The sequence below is a fragment of the Arvicola amphibius genome, chromosome 17, assembly GCF_903992535.2.
Source record: "Arvicola amphibius chromosome 17, mArvAmp1.2, whole genome shotgun sequence".
Classification (NCBI taxonomy): domain Eukaryota; kingdom Metazoa; phylum Chordata; class Mammalia; order Rodentia; family Cricetidae; genus Arvicola; species Arvicola amphibius.
Genome location: NC_052063.2, coordinates 11132609 through 11140892, shown reverse-complemented (window position 1 = coordinate 11140892; position 8284 = coordinate 11132609).

Sequence of the window (8284 nt, the reverse complement as noted above, 5' to 3'; positions counted from 1 at the left end):
CTCAGGATCCCATGCTTGTGGGGATGATTGACACGCATCACCAGAGAAACTCCATCTGGGAAACCTCTGACCAGAATCCACTCATCGCACATAAATCGAATACGGAAACCAAGCGATGGTTTAGTGGCCGAATAAAGCATAGAAAGCAGCCGGGCAGTGGTGGCGTAAGTCCTTAATCCTGGCACTCAGAGAGGCAGAGGCAGGCAGAGCACTGTGAGTTCAAGGCCAGCCTGGTCTACAGAGCAAGTTCCAGGACATCCGGGGCTACACAGAGAAACCCTGTCTCAAAAAGTAAACAAACATGTGTCTGTGTGGACATAATACCCCTACTTTCAGCTTGGCATCCCTCAGAGGAAGAACACTGTGGTCGCTGCCTGTTTCCCGATGAGGTCCTGTTGGCTCTAAAAACTGTTGTCAGTTTGTGGCAAGGAGGGAGGTGGCTCACAGAATGCCCGTACCAGGGGTTAGTGCAAACAGCCTGGGAGACTGTACCTGTTCAAGGCTTCGTTTCTGGGCACTTTCTTTCCTTTCTGTTCTTCTGAACTGATAGATTCTTAAAAAAACAAACCAACAGCTCAAAATTGAGATTCTGGTCATGGTTGTCCCATGGATGGGAACGTGAGAAGATAATACTGTCCTTGCGTGCACAGGCTGCAGGTGCCCATGAAGGAGGAAGTGTCTCTTTAAAAATCCAATATCCCAGCGATCTGTGTTTTTATCCTCCAGGACAAAAACTAATCTAATATTTATAGGCTTGAAAGTTTTTAAATGATCACATATCAAATTAATTGCAACGACCATAAATTGAAAGTAGTTTTAGCTGGGGCTCGTGGCATATGCCTATAAGCCCAATTACTTGGGAAGCTGAGTCAGGAATGCCACAAATTCAAGTCCTGCCTGGGCAGCTTATTTTTTGGCCATGTCTCAAAAAGTATGGAAAGGGCTGGGGATGTAGCTGCCTGTTCTTTTTTAACCTTGTGTGAAACCCTACACTCAGTCTCCAATACTGAAAAAAAATAGACGCATTTAAAAAACAATTACAGTTGTAACTATACAATATACCTGGATTCATCTGGGTCAAGAGCCACACTCGCCCTGTTTTGTGCCACCATTCACAGGACATTGTTTGTACTCATGGCCCAAGACAGCGCTTGCTTCTTATATTGCTTGTTTGTTTGTTTTGAGCTATGTTCAAATACCCGACAAGAGCAGCTTGAGGAGGACGGGCTTCTTTAGGTTCATGGTTTGGGAAGACGGATCATCACGGTGGAGAAGTCACGGCAGTAGGGGCATGAGGCAGCTGGTAACGTTGCAACCTCCGTCAGGAGCCTGAGGGAGACGGATGCTGGGGCTCTATCCACTTTCTCCTCTCTGTTCAGCCTAGGGCCCTCGTCCAGGGATTGATGGCATCCACACTCAGGGCTGGGGTTTTTCCCTGCTCAACTAAGCCTTTCCGGGAACACCCTCACAAACATACCCACTACATTGATGGGTTTGATGAAGATCAACCATTACACTTCTCCATTCCTAACCTTTAGACGCTACTCACAGTTCATTGGCCAAAATGGGATCACCTGACCCCATCGACTAGCAAAGAAAGCTGGGAAATTCGGACTTCATTCTGCACAGCCATGTTTTTCACAACTCCAAAACCTAAGTTTCTAGGGCTGGAGAGATGGCGTGCCTGTTGAGCAAGTGGGAAGTCGTGTGTTTTGGTCCCCATCAACCATGTTAAAGCTGGTTGTGTCTGTAACTCCAGCACTACCAGAGAGGAGACAGATCTCTGAAAGTCATCGATCAGCTGTCCTATGAGAAGTGATCCGGCCCAGGTATAGTGAAAGAAATGATCTCAAAAATTAAGGTAGGAAGCCATTGAGGAAGATACACAATACCAACATCTGGTCTTCCCATATGTGGGCACAGTACATCACACACACACACACACACACCCCTTTACATTTCTATTCTAGCAGAAGAGGTGGTGGTTATTTGGGGCCACTTAGACATCTGTGCATGGTTCTCTTTATTTTCCCAGCACCAGGAGACAGGCACAAATGAACCCATTCAGTATTTGAGAAAAAGAGAGATCAAGTTACTTGCCAAGGAAACAGCTAGTTCTTTGTGAGCCCTTTGGGCGTGACTTTATTTTTGTTCCCTTTTGTGCGTCTAATTTTTCTGCATTCCAGCACGAGAATCGTGGTGGAGCTATCTCTGCCTTCTTGGGATTGCCACAGCCCGATGGCACCTGGTTTCACCATGCATACCACTTAAGACAGGCATCCAGGAAGGCGCCCCATGGCCTGTCCTTTAGAGTTGAAAGCAAACACTTGTTTAATTTTGTTTAAGGAATTCTGTGACGCTTGTTGAGCAATGGGTAGTACATTTGAGTGTTGCTTAATCAAAACCTGGAACTAGACCAAGAAAACGCCATTCTTTGGTTTGATTCAGAGTATACCTGGCTTGTAGTCAGGCTAGAAAACGTGTTCCCCAAATCTTCCCCCAGCTTTTCTCTCCACTCCTTCCTCCCTCCCTTCTTTTCTTCCTTCCTTCCTATGTTCTCCTTCCTCATATTTTTTTTGTACAGAGTCCCACTCACCAGGTAGCTCAGAGAGGTCTGAGGTGGGAATTCTAATCCCTTGTTCTCTGTCTCCCAAGTGTTACTATTACAGGTGTGTGCCACCTGGCCCCCGGGTCTTTTTAATTAAGAAGGAAATACTCTCCAAGCACTTGGGAACTAGAGCAGGACGAGCAAAAGCTCACTCACAGTCATTCTTGGGTACATAGGAACTTTGAGGCCAGCCTGGGCTACGTGAGACCCACTCCAGAGAGACACACAGAGAGAAAACCTTTAATAAAATATTCATTGTTCCATAATTATTTTTCCAAAGGCCAATGTTGACAAAAAGACAAGCTCCTAAAACAAACAAACAAACAAACAAACAAACAAATAAATAAATAGTGGCAGATATTTCTAGAAAGAATTTTATTTTAAGAAGAAAAAAAAAGCAGGGAAATCTGATTCCTCCAAGTTCACACCTGAGGTTCCCGAGCTAGGGTACCAGGTCTAAAGGACACACCCTAAAAGGAGGCCCTGGCTACACCTGCTGAAAGTCGCCTTTGGGAATGGTAGAAGTCACATTTGCATTACTCAGACCCCGAGTCAGGTGAGCCGCTCACCTTTGACCCAAAAAGCGCCAGGATGCCAAAAGCTTTTATAACCAAAATTAGTGCTGATATAATGCTGCATTTAAAAAAATGTTTTAAAAAATCGTGATGAACAAATGTCATAGCTAAATATTTTCATTTGTTCTTACAATTTTCATACATGTGTACGATGAAATATATTTACCCCCCTTTTCCCTCCTACTTCCCACAACCCCCAGCACAGCCTGCACCCAACTTCATCTTTTTTTTTTTTTTTCCAAATAACCCACTAAGTCCAGTTGGCGATGCTCATATGTACATGGTTGTGGGGCCATTCCCAGGAGCACGGGAAACCTTTGGCCAAACAGCCAAAGAAGAATGACTATCCCTGCCCAAGTAGCTCTGAACTACCAATAGCTTCTCAGTAAGGGGCGGGTCCTGGAGAGCTCCTCCCCCGACTTGGCCTTGTGCTCGTGTAACTTTAGTTGCTGTGGTTTCCTGAGTGCTACAGTCACGGAAAGGACAGCCCTGAAGCTCTTTCTGGCATTCCTCCCCGTTCTCTGGCTCTTATGGTGTCCCTGCATAGCTTCCCCAACGTTCCCTGAGCCTTCTTGATGGCGGTGGTAATGGGTGTAGTTGCGGGTTTGTTGTTGTTGTTGTTTGTATTTTTTGGGCGACCCACCACCCAACTCCCTAATAAATCACAAGGAGGCTTTTTTTTTTTTTTTTTGAGACAGGGTTTCTCCATGAAATAGTTCTAGCTGTCCTGGAACTCACTCTGTAGACCAGGCTGGCCTGGAACTCACAGTGATCGGCCTGCCTCTGACTTATTCTTACCTATGAATACCTGGCATTGTCTTGGCTTATTTCTAGTCAGCTTTTCTTAATTTAAAACATCCCATCTACCTTTTGCTTCTGGGCTTTTATCTTTATTCTATAGACTTTGCTTTACTTCTTACTCCATGGTTGGTTGTATAGCTAGGTGATTGGCTCCGGCATCCTCCTCTTCTACTTTTCTTGCTCCTCGATCTTCTCTCCCCAGATTTTCTCTTCTATTTATTCTCTCCGCCTGCCAGCCCTGCCTATCCCTTCTCCTGCCTTACTGTTGGTCATTCAGCTCTTTATTAGACCAATCACGTGTTTTAGACAGGCAAAGTAACCCAGCTTCACAGAGTTAGACAAATGCAACATAAAAGAATGCAGCACATCTTTGCATCATTAAACATGTTCCACAGAATCAACAAATGTAACACATCTTCAACTAATATTGTCCAACATGTGGGTGTGCTGAGAGAGACCTTCCATCTAGGACTGGGTGCTCAGTCTCTTAGTCTAAGCACTTGGACGTCTCATGCATTTCAACACCGAACGAAGCCTACTGCAGAAAGAAACTTCTCCGAGCACAGCTGAGGAGAGCCCAGCTCTATGGGTAAAGGGCAAATATCTAGAAAACACTTTGACAACAAGACCATAGCAAACTAACCATCGCAGGTCCCACCCTGGTGCTTGTGGCCGCCCTAGCCATGGACTTTGGATAATGCCAAGATTTTAAGTAAGAACTGATTGTTCTTGCTTTGCCGCCCTGTATTACTTTGCAATGGGAACATTAACTTCTGATGAGGTCCCGAGTTCTGTCCCCATACCCACCTCTCTCTGCCAGCTGGGTTAGGGCTATTGCAGTGGTGTGAACTGGTTGGAAGGTGGGCTTTATACATATTCACTCTTTGGATACAGCTTTCCTTAGTTTTTCCCACTGAGTTCAAAATAAAGGAAGCTATTTGGAGGAGTGTATATACAGTAAACAGTTTTCCTTTGGGGGAGGCCCCAATGCCGTGCAGTTGGATTTTCCTTTGGCCACCAGCTCCCAAATGGAGACTTATTATTAGGAAAGCTCACCCTTAGATTAGGCTTGTCCCACAGCTCTTTTAACTTAAATTAACCCATTTATATTAATCTATATTTTGCCTGATGACTTTTTACCTTTCTTTCATTCTGTATGTCTGACCCCCTCCATGTCTCCTTGGCATCTCGATTATCTCCTCCTTCTTCTGTTTTCTGTGCCTGGAGGTCCCTCCTATACCTCCTGCCTAGCTATCGGAATTCAGCTTTTTATTACACCAATCACAGCAATATATTTTCACACAGTGTACAAATATCCCACAACAATGCAGGCTCCACAACGTGCTATTTAAGACCTTGGTGGGGCCGGGGTTTGTAGCTCAGGGCTGGAACACTTACCTAAGCATGTGCAAGGTCCTGGGTTTGACCCACTGCACCAGAAAGGTAAAGTAAAAGAAAAGGCAAACCCCGAGGAAACCCACGTTTCATTCTACTGATTCCTAGTACCCGTGATTCCTAATACTGGGGCCACATCTTGCTATATGTGTGGCCTTGGTCTCTTGCTTCTTCTCATCTGCAAAACCTAGATAACCATGTAGCTACTCTGTGCCCATCAAGTAGTTAGAGCAGGGCCTGGTACACTAATTATTGGGCTACTTGAAATCCACCCCCTTCTAATTGTTTTATGTGTGTTATAAAGCAATATAAAACTATGTGTTAGTAATTTCTGCATTGTTTCTCACAATTGATCAAAGCCTTGTTCAATACTGTATGCTTTGCCTTCAAATCATTTCCTGGGATGGCAGAGAGGAGTCGGCGATTAAAGCTGCCTGCGGCCAAAGCTTACAACCCAAGTTCAGTTCTTGGACCCAGCATGGTGGAGAACTGGCTCCCATATGTTATCTTCTGACTGCCATATGTATAGCATGAATCTAGTTAGTCTTAATCAGTTAAAAACCTGGAGTCAGATATTAGGGGGTGGAAGCTGAAAGATCAGTACAGCAGCCAGCCACTAAAATTCCTACCTCTACTAAATCCTCAGACAGGAAAAGGACTGAACTCCTGTCTCATCTTGCCTTAGAGTCCTCTCTCCGCCCAGTCATATCACTTCCTGTCCCCACCTTGCTCCTGTTGGGATTAAAGGCGTGGGATCCCAAGTGCTGGGATCAATGGTGTGAGCTCTGTTTCTCTTTTAGACTGGTTAAATCTCATGTAAAACCCAGTGTGGTCTTGAACTCCTGATCTCCCTGCTTCCACCTCCTAAATGCTGGGATTAAAGGTGTGTGCCACCACTGCCTGGCCTCGTGTGGTTAATGAGTGGCTTGCTCCACCCTCTGATCTTCAGGCCAGCTTTATTTGTTAGAGCACAAACAAGATGTCACCATGACATGCATGCTCACATGTAAGTAACATGTAATAAAGTTTTTGTTTTGTTTTGATTTTTCGAGACAGAGTTTCTCTGTAGCTTTTGGAGTCTGTCCTGGAACTAGCTCTTGTAGACCAGGCTGGCCTCGAACTCACAGAGATCTGCCTGCCTCTGCCTCCCGAGTGCTGGGATTAAAGGCGTGTGCCACCACCGCCCAGCTTGTTATAAAGTTTTAAATTGCTTTCTATACTACACACATCCTGTCCCATTCTCTATTGAGATGCATGCACTTTTGGAGAATTATGGGCTTTTGGAGAAAACAGGGCAGACTCTGCAGGGTGACACTCCTGGGTCCTGATATCTTTAGACCATTAGTTCTCAAGCCTCCTAGTGCTGTGACCTTTTAATATAGTTCCTCATGTTATGGTGACCTCCCCAACCATAAAATTATTTCCATTGCTACTTCATAACTATAATTTTGCTAATGTTATTCATCATAATGTAAATACCTTATTTGCAGACTCTCTGGTATTTGACTCCTGTAGAAAGGTCATCACCCCCAAGGGTTCACAACCCCCAGGTTGAGAAACTCTGCTTTAGACAGATTGAGTTTTCTCTAAGCCTCAGGGCTCTGGATAATGATAAAAATATCTACCTTCCAAGAAATGCTGTAAGATCAGAGACAAAAATAGCCTCTTTTCAAACCTTTGGTCTGGAAAGAGTACTTAATAAAAGTCTGCAATTATGTTGCCCAGTGCGTTGGGTTGATTTAAATGCATACGTACATTACAACAGAGGTTCTTGGACCTCAGCCCACATGCGGATTGGCTGATTTCAGGTCACCCTGGGCAGTGCAGCTTTAGTAGCCTTGGTAGCTGTCGCTCTGCCTGCTGCATGTGTTCCAGCACAGATTTCTGGGCTCCCGTGTCTGGAAATTCTGCATCATCTTATCTGGCCTGCGTAGAGCCTGACATCTGCAATCCTAGCAAAGTTCGCAGGTACGCCAGCCAGGTTTTGGTAATGCTGTTCTGTGGTTTAAATGTATGTGAGTCTCCAAAACCCCCACACTGGAACCTTCTACCCAGAGTCTACTATTAGGCATTACGGGAAGGGATTAAGTCATGTGTTCTCCATTTTAGGAACAATATGGTCACTTTTGTCAAAGGCTGGGGAACAGGGCAGCCCACGCTTTGCCTTCATCCCTCCCACTTAGTGAGGACCCAGCATTAGTTCTTTCTGCCCATCTGTCGCAAGAGATCATAACACGCTGTGCCATCTTTGAAGCAGAGAGCCAGCTCGCATCAGATACCAAATCTGCAGCCTCCTGATCTTGAACCTTCCGGTCTCTCTGGAACAACACATTTCTGTGTTTTTAAAAACACATTTTATTAGCATATATTAATTATACATACTAATGGGCTTCATACATGTATAGAATGTATTTGGATCATGTCCACTCCTCTTACCTTCTCCTGTCTCCCTTCCATTCCTATTGGACTCTTTCTTCCCAGCCAGCCCCTCTGACACGTTCATGTCTTTTGTTGAGCGTTTAAAGAGGGGTGCTTCCAGGCAGGCACCTTCCCAGCAGCCTCAGCCACTGAAAACACCCCTCCTTCCTGTGGTAACCATTATTCGCTGTAGTTCAGGGAGGGGTGTGGCCTCATGAGTCCTCCCCTTGAACATTTTGATGTTTATAATTACCCAGCCTAAAGAATTTTGTCTCAGCAGCAGGACGGCATGAGACGCAGAGTTGGAACAGTTTTGCAATGTCCTATGGAGGCCCATGCTTGGGCACCGTGCTAGTTAATTTTATACCAACCTGATACAAGGTAAAGATGGAGAAAAATGCCCCCTTAAGATGGGCTGTAGGCAAGCCTATCTATAGAGCATTTTCTTGATTAGTGATCGATGGGGGAGGGTCCAGTCCATTGTGGG